The following is a 14,449-nucleotide window of genomic DNA, read 5'->3' on the forward strand; positions in this document are numbered from 1 at the left end:
TAAATTCCAGGTTCTTTAATCTTAGTGAAAAAAAAAAATGTGACCACCTCATCACTTTCCATGATCACCCTGTATTTTCAAGTTCCAGTAGGGACCCTTTAATGTGATAGAAAGAAATGCTTGACTTGGGTTGATATATTTAAAACTTTTTTTTTTAATCTTCCCTATCCATTTCCTTACATTCATCCTCATTCCCTTATGTACTTTTTTTCTCTAAGGAATTTTCTACTCTTGTTCCTCCATGTCTCTTCTGTGAGGTCTTCATGATTGAACAGACATTGGGCTTTCGTCCACCCTCGCATCTCCTCCTCTCTCTCTTCCATTTTCCAGAGCTCCCTTTCCTGTGGTAATAGTAATGAAAAAAGGGGGCGGGGGGAAGGGATTGGGGGCACACGGTTCTTTTGTTCAGATTTGCTACAAGATCACTATGCCTATGTTTCCGTGAAGTCAAAACTTTATACTGGAAGACTCAATTCAGTCTCCAACTCGTCAACCCTGAGTGCTGCAACGGAGAACTAAACCAGCTTTGAGAACTGGATTAGTGCCTTCCCACACTGGCTCTCTGCTAGGAAAACAAGAGAGGCCAACAGATCTGCTTGTTTTATTTATTTGGTCATTTTAATCATTTTGATTCAAAATATTATTGAGAATGGTCAGAAGAGTTGAAATAAGGTAAAAGCTGTTTTAAAAATAAAGATTTGGTGAACATGATTGAAGTGACCAATTTTTTTTTCTTATTGGAAAAAGATATAAAATATTTTAAAAGTTATGTTTATGTAAAAATATGACATTACATATTTTAGCATAAAGAATGTGTATTTTTTATTCTCATTTTCTGTTTCTTTGATTGTTCTCCGTTAATTAGCGAGTGGGGTCTTACAGATGCTAATCTGACCATAAAACACAAATGGCCCATAGAAATGATCAAATTTCAAGCATTTGTTCAAAAAAATCATATGCAAATTTTATTTGGTCTGTACTTCCCATTTGAAAATTGAAACCACATTCAATAGGATGTTTAATGCCTCTGTTCAAATTTCTAAGCTTTCTCAGAACCTTAAATCGTAGCCTTTGATGGATCATTCCCAGATAACGGTAGATAATTTGTTAACGAAGCACTGAAGAAATTCTTAATGTCCTATTCATTTTAACTACGAGGACAGGGAGCTCTGGAAAAGGGAAGGGAGAGAGGAGGAGATGAGAGGGTGGATAAACCCCAGCGTCTGTTCAACTATAAAGCCTCACAGAAGAGACACTGAGGAACAAGAGTAGAAGATTCCTTAGCGAAAAAAAGTGCATAAGGAAGTGAGGATGAATGTAAGGAAATGGATAGGGAAGATCAAAAAAATAGTTTTAAATATATCAACCCAAGTCAAGCATTTCCTTCTATCACATTAAAATGTCCTATTCATTTCTAGGTGAATGTTAATTTTAATACACGATTCTATTTAACAACTACTTATTTAAAAAAAAAAATTTAAATAACTATTATTCCAAAGGCAGGATAAAATATAAAACATATATGATGGGCAAAAAGTATACCTTGAAATCTCTTATTTGATTTAGCACAATATACACTATGCTTCAAATTAACACCTTTTTTAGCTCTCTTAAATTTCCAAGCTAATATTTTAAATTCCCAAATTTAACACTCATGGGGAAGCGACGTAGTATGGAAGCTGACAGATTGGGCTCTTATGGATGATAGAAACATCTGCCTAGAGAATCCAAGAACATCAACTGAAAAACTGTAAGAACAAATGAGAATTTATTTCATATATTATGTAGTGAACATACAAAAACTGATTAGTTTTCCTATATACCACAATAACCTATTAGAAATGTCAGGGGAAAAATGGTCCAATTCATAATAACAACAAACATACAAAATAACAGGAAATATACTAAACATAAACATTTTCAAGACTTATGATAAAACTATATGTAAAAGAAAATTACTAAAAACTATAAAAGAAGATCTAAATAAATGGAGAAAAATATTCCCTTTCTGATTGAACAGTCCATATTTATAAAGCTATCAATTTTCTCTGAATTATCTATAAACAGAATGCAATCCCAATAAAAGCTCAATAGGATTTTTGTGAAACTAAGCAAGCTCATTCTTAAGTTCATCTGGAAGAAAAAGCATCGAAACAGGAAAATTTTGAAAGAACAAGAATTAGGTGGGACTTTCTCTACCATATATCAAAATGCACTATAAGCTAAACTAATTTTAAAAGTGTGATAATGGTACTAAAATGGACAAAGATCAATAGAGTAAAAAACAGGTATGTGTATGTATATCTATCTATAGATATAGATATAGCTCTATCTATAGAAGCTGCACATGTGGAAAGGGGCTTCACCTGGAGCAAGAAGCTGATTTATGTGACAGAGGAAGGAAACCAGAGGAAGGTTTGGGCAAGGACTCTCCTGTGTCTGTTCTGCAGTCAGGCGGGTGCCAAGGGTATATATACACACATATATGATTTTATTTATGTAAAATCAGTGAAGAAAAAAGCAATATGACAATTGGCTATTCATATGGATAAAAACAAAGTTAGATCTGTTCCAGCTTCACATCCAAGCATAAATAATAGATGGACTAAAGTGCTAAATATAAAATATCAAAACTATAGAAGTATTGGAAGAAAATACTGTCATATATATTTATAATCATTGAGTGGGGAAGGCATTTCTAAACAAGATACATTATGTATACATCATAAAGGAAAAATTGGATATATTTTATTACCTAAAGTATTAAAACTTTTATTTAATGAAAGATGCCATAAATAACGCTTAAAAATAAGTGTAGTCTGAGAAAATATAGTTGCAACATAAAAATGAGGCAAAGTATTAATATATGAATACATAAAGAGGAACTATAAATTTTTTTGTGTGTGTGAGGAAGACTGGCTCTGAGCTAACATTCATTGCCAATCCTCCTCTTTTTGCTGACGAAGATTAGCCCTGAGTTAACATCTCTGCCCATCTTCCTCTATTTTGTATACGATGCTGCCACAGTATGGCTTGATGAGTGGTGCCTTGGTCCGCACTTGGGATCCAAACCTGCAAACCCTGGGCCACCAAAGCGGGGTACGTGAACTTAACCAATACATCATCGGGCCAGCCCCAACTATACATTTTTTAATGATATAGATTTTGATTAAATATAAGCAAAGGATATAGAAAAAATTAATGGTCCAATAAACATGTGAAAACATAGTCAACCTCACTAGTTATCAGGAAAATGTGGAAATCGACCTTGAGATATGGCTTCCCTACTCCTCAACTCCTCAGACTGGCAGAAATAAAAGTTGATTAATATACACTTGGCCTGCAATGTAGGGTAATGGCTAACCTCATATGCCATTGGTCTTTTTGGAGGATAGTTTTTGTCCTACAGAAATAGTCACATGTGAGCACAGTTGTATGCACAGTGTGTGTAATAAAAAAGGGAAAAAATGCAAATAACTGAAATGCTGGTCTGTAGGGGATTGGATAAATAAAATCATGGGACACCAAGGTAGTATATATCCCTGTTACAAAGAACGCCAATACAAAAAGTAGGCGGAGCTACAGCTGCTAACATGGAAAAAAGCAAGTTGCACAGCAATGCACTCACCTGACAAATATTAATACTGACTGAGAATCATAACTGCGCAGGCACTGTTCTAGATTCTGAGACAGAAACAAGTAAAACAGGTCAAATTCCTCCCTCAAGAAGCTTACGTTCTAATGTAGGTTTGGCAATAAACAAATCAACAAATAAATATAAGCCATAATGTCCAATAATGATAAGTGCTGTGAAGAAAAATAAAGCATGACGTATTATTTTTTACTGTGTTCAACTGTACGAGAAAACCCAATTAGCTGAGGCTTACGTAAGTAAGGATTTATTTATCGTGTGTAACAGAAACTCAGGTGAGGGAGAGGGAAGCCGGGGTAGATTATGAAAGAATGAAGCTCCTTTTAGCGTCCTACTCTACCATCCCCAGCATGTGGCTCTCATCCTCTTGGTTACCAGATGGCTACTGCCCCTCCATGCAGTAGGTCAGCATTCCAGGCGTGAAGGAGGAGGAACAAAAGACACAGGCAACAACAGAGTTCTTTTTACATGTCATTGGCCAGAACATTATCATATGACCACCTTTAGTTGAAAACAAGACTGAGAAATTAAGTGCTTGGCTTTTGTACCATCAAAAGTAGAGACAAAAAAGAGGAGTTGGAAATGGAGGATGGGTCAGCCATCCCACAGTGTCTGCCCCCACAGAAGGAGATAGAAAGTGATGGGGACTCTATTTTAGATTTGGTGGACAAGACAATGACATTTGAGCAGAGACCTATGTGAAGTGAGGGAATGAGCCACGAGATATTGGGCCTGAGGGAAAGGCTAGCAGTGAGGCCCAAGGCAGGAGTCTGCTCACGGTGTTTGAGGACAGCCCACAGGCCTTTGTGGCTGGAGCAGAGGGAGTGCTGGGGTCAGATCATATAGGGACTTCTGTAAGGACAGTGGGTTTTTTCCCTTTACTTTTTATTTTGAAAAAAATTCAACAGAAAAGTGGTAATAGTACAAAGGACTCAGATATTCTATATCTAGAATCTTGATCAATGATTAGCATTTTGCCACATTTGCTTTCTCTCTCTCTCTCAATCTCTCCTTTCACTAAACATTTTTTTCTTAACCCCACTTTAGAGTAAGTTGCAAACATCATAACTCTTAATTCCTAAATACTTTTCATGAATCTCCTATAAACAAGAACATGCTCTTACATAACCATGGCATAACTATTAAATTCAGGAAATTGAGCACTGGTAAAATACTACTATCTAATATATCCATATTTCATCAATTGCTCCAGTAGTGTCTTTCATAGACTCCTCCCCGTTTTTTCTGAGCCAGGATCCAATCCTGGATCACACATCATTTAATTGTCATGTATCTTTAGTCTCCTTTAAGCTGGAAGAGTCTCCTCAACCTTTCTTTGTCTTTCATGACATCAATATTGGTTATGAGTACAGGCAAGTTTTTTTGCAGGCTTTCTCTCAATTTGGGGCGTGTATAAAAATTCCCTCCTGATTAAATTCAGGGTTTGCACTTTGGGCAGTGATGCAATATAAATGATGAGTCCTTCTCAGCGTCTCGCACCAGGAGGCACGTGATGTCAGTTTGTCTTGTTGGTGGTACACAGTTCTGACCACTCGTTTAAGAAGGTCTCCTTGCATAGTTACTTCTCCTCTTTGTAATTAATAAATCATTTGTGGGGAGATATTTTGAGACTGTGTAAATATCCAGTTCTCCAATAAACTTTGACTCAGTGGTTCCAAGGACTTTGGATTTTAAATGATGGGAAGCCACTGGAGGGAATAGTGTGATTCCAATATTTTTAAAAATTACATATGTAAATACTCAGTGAAAACGTTGGGAGCATTGTTAACCAAATGATTAACAGTGGACTTCAACATTATTGAGGTATTTTACAAGAATAACATGTCCTTGAATTGCCTGTGTAATTTTTAAAAACAATTTTTAAAAAACATACACAAGGTCTGGAGTCAGATCGATATGGATTTAGGTCCACAACACCTGTTACTAGCTGTGTAAATTGAGGAATTTACTTAAACTCCCTGAGGTTCAAGTTCCTAATCTGTAAACTGGGGATAATATTAGTATTGTATGAATTAAATAAGAAAAAAATATATCAAGCAGTTAGCACACAAAGCCATCACTGAATTCTTTTTTGTTTTTTTCTCTCATAAATTTCCAACTGCACTCTTTATGCTGGCTTCTTTCCATCAAATATGCTTGTTATTTTTCACATAAAATTAAAAATTCTATCTTCCCTCAATCCAGCTTATTTCCACCCCCACTACTGAAGCAAACTTCTTGAAAGACCTGCCTATTCTCCCCAGGTTTACTTCCTCACTTCTAACTCCATTCTCACCCTGTCGGGATCTGCCCTTCAGCCCTCCTCCACTCTAGCAATGGGGTCCTTCCTAAGGTCCTGTCAGCCTCTTTGTTGTCAAGTAAATGGCCACTTGTCAATCTCTTAACTTTTCCATTCTTGAAAAGCTCTCTTTTCATGGCTTCTGCTACCTTTGTGTATGGATGTTCTCCCAAATCTCTGGCAAGTCCTTCCCAGTCTTCTTTGTGAGATCCTTTTTCTCTTTGGCCCTTAAACGTCAGTCTTCTTCTGCCTCCAGTCCTTGGCCCCCTTGTCTCTCAGCTTCAACAATACGACATCTCCTCGGAGAAGTCCTTCCTTGAACACCTGGTCTAAAACACACAGTTATTCTCTGTCACCTCGTACTTTTATTTTCTTTTTAGCACTAGGACTATCTGAAAATCTTATATATTGATGTGTTTACTTGTTTATTGCCTGTTCCCAGAGGTTCCCCCTCTGGATCGTCACTCCAGTGAGAGAAAGATCTTGCATCTTCATTGGTTTTTCCCCACTGCTGGCACTGAATGACCAATTTGATGTATGAATGAAGTCTACACATTCTTCCTGAGCTATTTCTCTATTTCAAGTATCACCTACCATCTTCACAATAATGACTTCGCAAAATAAAACTGTGACTTAGCTCTCTCCAGAGCCCCACGGACAAATGTCAACTTTCTCTGAGACATCTCTCCTTGGATATATCATAATCACCTTAAACCCAACCTATTCAGGACTGAGCTAATGTCCTTCTCTCTTCATACCTGCTCTTCCTCCTGTGTTTTCAGCTCCTCTTCCAGTGTCCAAGACAAAAGGTTAGGTGTCCTCTGACTCTTCTCCCTCCTCTACCTTCTCCACGAGCTCAACCACTGTGATGTGTCCATCTGCCTCTGAAATATCTGTAACCCACCCACTTCTCTCCATCCACTACTGACATCCTAATCTAAACCATCATCATCATCTGACATCTGGGTGTCTACTACTTTCTCCTAACTGGGTTCTCAGCTTCTGTTGTCACTACCAGCTAACTCATCTTCCATATAGCACCCGGAATCGTCATTCTAAAATACAAATCCAATAAAGACCCTCCCTATTTGAAAAAAAAAGTTCACTAGCTTTTCATTACCATTAAGATAAAGTACAAACTCAGTAAAACATCTTATAAGATCATCATGGCCTTGTTTCTACTCAATTTCCAGCATTGTTTCTCTTCATATCCCTCTCACATATTACACTTGGCCACTTACAGTCACATCCACACTCAGTTCTTCAGATTCAGTATACTTCCTCTGCCTCTGGACCTTTGCCCATGCTCTTTTTTCTGTTGGGAACAGTGAGCCTTCCTCTTCTAGTCTAACTTGTTTTTCATCAATTCTTAGCTTAGGCATTACTACTTCTGGGACACCTTCTTTCACCTTCTAAGGATGGTTAACTGTCTTCTCTATATACTCCCTAAATAACGCTATCATACCATCACATTAGTTAACTGCTATAACAAATAAACTTCAAAAAATGCAGTAGTTTAACAAAATAGCAGTTTATTTCTTGCTTGAGTGACAGTCCAATGAAAGTGCTCCTGGTCAGTGGGGACAAGGAGGAAGGGATCTCTGCTCCACACGGTCATTCAAGGACCCAGACTGATGGAGGCACTGCCATCTTTGACATGTTAAATGTTGCCCTGGGCATCAACATCCATCTAGTAGAAGAGGAAAAGCAGAGAAGAACAAGTATGAGAGTTTTCATGGGTCAGGCCTGGAAGCATCACGCATCGCCTCTACTGACATCCTGGTGGCTAGAACTCAGTCACGTAGCCACACCTAACTGCACAGAAACTAGATGATATCTAGCTGTGTGCCAAGGACAGAGAAAAAACAGGTTGATGAACACCTAATAGGCTCTGCCACAAGCACTTATCACATACAGTGGTAATGACCTGTTAACTCACCCGCACTTCCCTCTAAATGGTCAACTCAGGGAAGACAAGGATCATGTCTGTCGTGTTTGCCATTTTAACCTCAGTGCCAGGCACAAAACTGGAAACGTCACAGGTAACTGGTAATATATTTTTGAATGAATGAATAAATGGCAGAACCAGGTTTCAAATCTAGGCTCTTGCTCTATCCATTAAATTACGATGGGTCTCAAATAAGTAGATCCTTTAGTAATACTATAGAGTGATATCCTATAAGTGATATTAAAATCTGCATAGGCTACTACCCACCTAGTAGAATGGCCAAAATCTGGAACACTGACAATGCCAAATGCTAGCAAGGATGTGGAGCAACAGGAACTCTCATTCATCACTGATGGTAATGCAAAATGGTACAGCCACTTTGGAAGCTAGTTTCGCAGTTTCTTACAAAACTAAATGTACACTTACCATAAGATCCAATAATCATGCTCCTTGGTATTTGCCCAAAGGAGTTGAAAACTTATGTCCACACAAAAACTGGTACACAGATGTTTATAGCTTTATTCATAATTGCCAAAACTTGGAAGCAATCAAGATATCCTTCAGTAGGTGAATGGATAAACAAACTGTGGTACATTCAGATAATGGAATATTATTCAGCACTAAAAAGAAATGAGCTATCAAATCATGAAAAGACATGATAATTAATTGCATATTACTAAGTGAAAGAAGCCAATCTGAGAAGGCTAAGTATTGTACAATTCTGACTATATGACACTCTGGAAAAGGCAAAACTATGGAAACAATAAAATCAGTGGTTGCCAGGGGTAGTGATGGGAGACGAGAGGAACAGGTAGAGCACAGAGGATTTTTAGGGCAGTGAAAATACTCTATATGCTATTATAATGATTCAATATATGTCATTATACATTTGTCCAAACCCCAAAAATGTACAAAACCAAGAGTGAACCCTAAGGTACACTATGGATTTTGGGTGATTATGATGTGTCAATGTAGGTTCATCAGTTGTAACAAATGTACCATTCTGGTGAGTGACATTGATGATGGGGGATGCTATGCATGTGTGGGGCAGGGGTATATGGGAAATTTCTATACCTTCCTCTCAATTTTTTGTAAACCTAAAACTGCTCTAAAAAAATTGTCTTTAGGAAAAATTTGCTAGGCCCTGAAGATATGTTTTCCATTTGACCTCTTCGGAAATTCAGTTACTGTTGGGGATGAGGAAGTTCCATAATGTGTACTTTGCTCAATGTTTAAAATGTACCATTAAGAAGAGCATCTTAAAGAGCCTAAAGGGCATTCATCTGATGCTTCAAACAGAGGAAACTATGGCTTAGATGTGTTCAAGCAGGAGAACCAAGACTAGACCCAAGTCTTCTGTACCATTGTCCTGGACTCTTACCACTCCACTATTATCAAGCAATACTTTTGTTAACGGTAAATTTACTAATTCCCCATATTTGGTAACATTCTCTCTAAATAACATTTCCCCTCGATCCTTAGAAAAAGAACAAGACAGAAATTGTATTGCAAAGTTCACTTATCACAGAAAGAAAGGAACCAGAACTGATTCTGAACAGAACACTAGAGGGAAAAAAAGATTAGCTATAACTAACATGGTTGCACACAAGCCAGAAAACACTGACCACAGGCTAAGCAGCCACTCACTAACTCACTTAGCATCAGATGCCTGAACTTCTGTGGGCCTGTTACCTCACCCAGGACGTGAGGAATACCCTAAGATTCTTTCCTGCCTTTAAATTTGTTCAATCATGAATCAATATTTGTTATTGATTTAGGGTTCAGCATCATCAATACACCTAATTAAACACCTATATGTTATATTTTATTGCCTATTTATGTATTTTTAACTGTATGCTACTGAATCAATGAAGTAGAATTCACGCTGATACTCCAGACACAGAAATTGAGAGGGACTGTCAACATATCAAGGCCCAGAACAAAGTCTGTTTATTAATGTGACCTAAACCAAAGAAAAGGTGATTCAAGGAACCTGAATTTCCCAGAAAATTCACATTTTATGGATGTCGAGCTACTCAGAAAATAAGTTGCCATGTCATTGCCATACAGAGATCTCCTTCCTGATCTTGGATTTACATATGAGGTTATTCTTCGTCTCTGGCTTCCATGCTTCTCTCTTGCATCCACGAAATGTTTCAATAAAGGAAGAGACTTAGCTGTCAACTAAATTCTCAGGAAATAATAATTCCATGCTTTCAAACCCAAGTTTCAGGTGAAATTCCTAAAGATGCCTAACATCACATCCTTAGTTTTAATCGAGAGCAGCAATAAACAACGGCTGTATTTAGAACATTTCAGTGTTTTTTTGGAAAAATTGCTATTAAGAACATCATCCATTGTATACATCAACATCCATTATACAGAGGCTCACTCACACAGCAAATTTCTGATAGAGCTTAGAGCTTTGAAAATGTCACCACTCCTGATGAACTACTATGAAATCATATAGCCCATCATTTTCCCTCTTTGCTTTGCCCGTCAGAAACTCAGAATAATGTTTTCTGCTCAAATCAGAGTCTTTCCAATTCTAGGATTTCTAGGTAACCATTTCCCTAATCTCTCCACCTAGTGTACATTCTTATATTTGTTATATATGTCTGGGATTTTAATCTTGTTTTAATGGCTTTCTGAGTAAAATATCTGCATATTCTATTATCAGCATCCTTGGAAACAGTTTGGAAGTAGGGGAAGTAGATGTGTGCCACCTTTAGACTTCAGAGGTGGTTGGGTTTTTTTGTCTGTGTAATAAACAAATTTGCATATATGTTTTTACAAATATGCAAAATTCTATTGAAAGAGACTTAAAAGATTTAATAGCCAAATGCCATACGTAGTGCTTCTTTGGATCCTTAGTCTAAAATTCCAACTACAAAAAAAAGGAATTTTTGAGACTACTTGGGAAAGCTCATTATGGACTGGATACTAAATGATACCAAGAACATTTTTTACTTTGTTAGGTGTGATAATAGCATTGTGTCTATATAAGAAAATATCTTCATATTAAAGATACATCCTTAATTATGTGGGAGTGAAATGACTTGGTATCTGGGATTTGCTTTTAAAAACTCTGGCAGAGAGGGCCGGCCCCGTGGCTCAGCGGTTAAGTGCGCGTGCTCCGCTGCTGGCGGCCTGGGTTCAGATCCCAGGCGCATACGGACGCACCGCTTCTCCGGCCATGCTGAGGCCGGGTCCCACATACAGCAACTAGAAGGATGTGCAGCTATGACATACAACAATCTGCTGGGGCTTTGGGGGGAAAAATAAATAAATAAATAAAATCTTTAAAAAAAAAAAAAAACTCTGGCAGAGAGAGAGAGAAAAAGACGGGTGAGAGAGAGAGAAAAGGGAAGAAGAGGAAGAAAAGGAAGAAGAGGAAGAGCAGGAGGGTGAGGAGGAGACAAGAAGAAAAAGAAAAGAAGCAAGAGTGGAAACATCTTGATAATTGCAGAATCTGAGAAATGGGCATATTGGGGAATTCCTTACACTATTCTCTCTTATTTTGTATACATTTGAAAATAGTCAAAATTTTAAAAATTAAGAATTAAATGTTAAACTTTAAAAACATGATATTTCTAAAAAGAAAAATATGAAATATTTTCTCTAGACTCAAAGCTCAAAGCATATGTACTCAATCTTGGCTCAACTGACAGTATATCTTCAGCTGATTATAATAAGCCTCTGGTATGTGGGCCCTAGTTGGGTCCTGCTCTTATGAAGTGGCCAAGCACAAGAGGGACATTTGGACATCCACGGGAATCAGAAGCTCGCTCACTCACAGGGTTATTGTGCACATTGAATGAGTTAGGAGAGGTTGTGGGCTGAGAACAGTGCCTGGCACATAGCAGTTCTCCATAAGTGTTGGCTATTAGTATGTTTTCTAAAATATCACTGGATCCACCAGTTCTATTTTCAGCTTGTCATGTTTACATTAACTTCAAAATCAGTTCTTCTAGCTCAGATATCTGCATATCTGTCTTCTACTGCTTCTCACATTAAATATATTTTCTCTACACACATAAATTCCCATGAGCATTACAAAAAAGATAGCTTAGAAAAGCAAGGGAAGTCAAGATGGCGGCATAGGCAGACTCTGAACTCACCTCCTCCCACGGACACAGCCAATTTACAACTACTTGTGGAAAAATTACCCCTGAGACAGAACTGAAAACTGGATAAGAGGAACTTCTGCAACAACGGACAATCCTAACTGAGGTAGAAGAGGCAAAAACTCCCTTCTGGAGAGGAAAAACGCCACCTTCACAAGCCGCAGCGCCTCACTGCCGCTGGGGAGCAGCCCACCGGTACACAGCCCTCCCTGGAGGCGTGGGGCCCTGAGCCAGGGAGTGCCCCCGCTGTGGGCATTTTGTGGACCCAGCACAATCAAGACGAGTGGCAGAATATCTGACTTTGCCTGCTACTAAAACATTGGGGAGTAACCCAGAAAAGCTGGTTCACAAAGACATTAAAACCAGCTCTTAAAGGGCCCACGCGCAAACTCACTCATTTCAGAAAGCAACCTAAAATCACCAGAAAGAAAGGTGCACAGTGCTTTGGCCAAAAGACACTCACCTAATAGGCCCTGAGTGCATCTCGGTGAGAGGTGAGACCTCTCCAGGGACTGGGACATTGGCGGTGGCCATTGTTGTGGCCTGGTGTGGGCGTGCTGTCACAGACGCCATTGGAGTTCTCCCTGGGGCCTGCTAGCCCAGGGTCTGCCCCACCTGCTAGAGCACCCATTTAATCCAGCTCAGCCAGGGTGGGCAGCCCACCCTAGAGACTGGTCCCACCCAACAACAAGCCCTCAGGCAACTTGTGGGCCTGCATAGATTGGTGACTGGATTCTCTGCAGCCTGGCAACTGAGCCCACTTCAGTGGGGCAGGGCGTGCACAAGGAGCAGGTGGAGAGTGTGGGGCGGTGGTGGAGTGTGTGGGGCTCCTGCTGTGGAGAGACTGGGTCCACTTTGGGAGGTTGGGGCGCGCACACGGGCAGGACTGTGCTGACTGTGTGTGTGGACCTGTGGGCGGCAGGGCTTGTCAGCTGCAGAAGACTTGTGCTTCTCAAAGACCCACATAGGGGGTTTGCCCCACCTTCCAAAGCCTGAAACAATTGGGTGCTCCCGTGCCTGAGGCCAGCCCCACCCAGCTGCAATCCTCAGAGAGCTGACAAGAGACCTAAAGGCTGGAGGCTTATAGCAATTGTAAGGCCCTGAGCCTAACAACCTGGGGCCTACTCACTTAAAAGAAATATGGCAACACAAATGTGGTATTAGAACTTGCAGCCAACTGTGCTGGGGCTCCCCACACCTGATAAAGAGACTGAAGGGCCTACAACAACTACAAGCAGCTGAGCATTACAACAGCTAGCCAGGAGCATAACTCGGCCTCCCTGGGTGCCTACAGGGAGAGCAAACAGGCCACAACAGAAGGACACATGTAGCCCACATAGGGGTCACCCCCGGAACATTGAGAACTGAGGGAAGCACACGGCAGGCCTCCTAAGCCATCACTTACATAAGGTCACCTATCCAAGAGAAGGAGACGTAGCTGACCGACCTCAATACGTAGTCAGAGAAGCACAGGGTAAGATGCAAAATGAGGAGGCAAACGAATACATTGCAAGTAAGGGGACAGGACAAAACCCCAGAAAAGGAACTAAGTGAAACAGAAATGAGCAACCTACCTGACAGAGAGTTCAAACTAAGCGTGTTAAGGATGCTCACTGATGTGGGGAGAAGAATAGATGAACTCAGTGAGAATGTCAACAAAGAAATGGAAGATATAAAAAAGAACCAATCAGAAATGAAAAATACAATAATGGAAATGAAAAATTCACTAGAGGGACTCAAGCAGAGTAGAGGATACAGAAGAATGGATCTGTGAGCTGGAAGAAAGACTAGAAGAAAGCTGAACAGGTAAAAGAGAAAAGAATTAAAAATAAAAAGAGTGAGGACAGTCTAAGGGACCTCTGGGACAACATCAAGCGCACTAACATCCGTGTTATAGGTGTCCCGGAAGGAGAAGAGTGAGACAAAGGGGCAGAGAATCATTTCAAGAAATAATAGATGAAAACTTCCCTAACCTAAGGAAGGAAACAGACATCCAGGTACAGGAAGCACAGAGAGCCCCAAACAAGATAAACCCAAAGAGGCCCAAACCAAGACACATCATAATCAAAATGTCCAGAATTAAAGATAAAGAGAGAATCCTAAAAGCCACAAGAGAAAGTCAAGTTACATACAAAGGAAACCCCATAAGGCTATCAGCTGACTTCTCAGCAGAAACCTTACAGGCTAGAAGAGAATGGCATGATATATTTAAAGTGCTAAAAGGAAAAAACTTATAGCCAAGAATACTCTACCCAGCAAGGTTATCATTCAAAATGGAAGGAGAGATCAAAAATTTCCAAGACAAGCAAAAATTAAAGGAGTTTGTCACCAAGAAACCAGTGCTACAAGAAATGTTAAAGAGACTGATTTAAGGGGAAAAGAGAAGACCACAAATAGGAAAAATTACCTATTTCCATGATAAG

The 14,449-nt window shown here is 39.4% G+C and overlaps 1 protein-coding gene across 2 annotated transcripts in view; it reads right to left on the minus strand.

Annotated features, from left to right (window-relative positions):
* Positions 1 to 14,449, minus strand: part of DLEU7 (deleted in lymphocytic leukemia 7) — an 82,294-nt gene that overhangs the window by 22,758 nt on the left and 45,087 nt on the right. The window contains exon 5 of one of the 2 annotated variants that reach the window (XR_015553435.1): positions 7,484 to 7,641. The exons of the other annotated variant lie outside the window; for it this stretch is intronic. The gene's annotated coding sequence lies outside the window, so the exon portion shown is untranslated. Of the gene's footprint in view, positions 1 to 7,483; positions 7,642 to 14,449 lie in introns of those variants that run through there. 2 annotated transcript variants of the gene reach the window in all.

This window comes from Ceratotherium simum, chromosome 10 (assembly GCF_057802395.1).
Source record: "Ceratotherium simum simum isolate JZ-2026a chromosome 10, ASM5780239v1, whole genome shotgun sequence".
Classification (NCBI taxonomy): domain Eukaryota; kingdom Metazoa; phylum Chordata; class Mammalia; order Perissodactyla; family Rhinocerotidae; genus Ceratotherium; species Ceratotherium simum.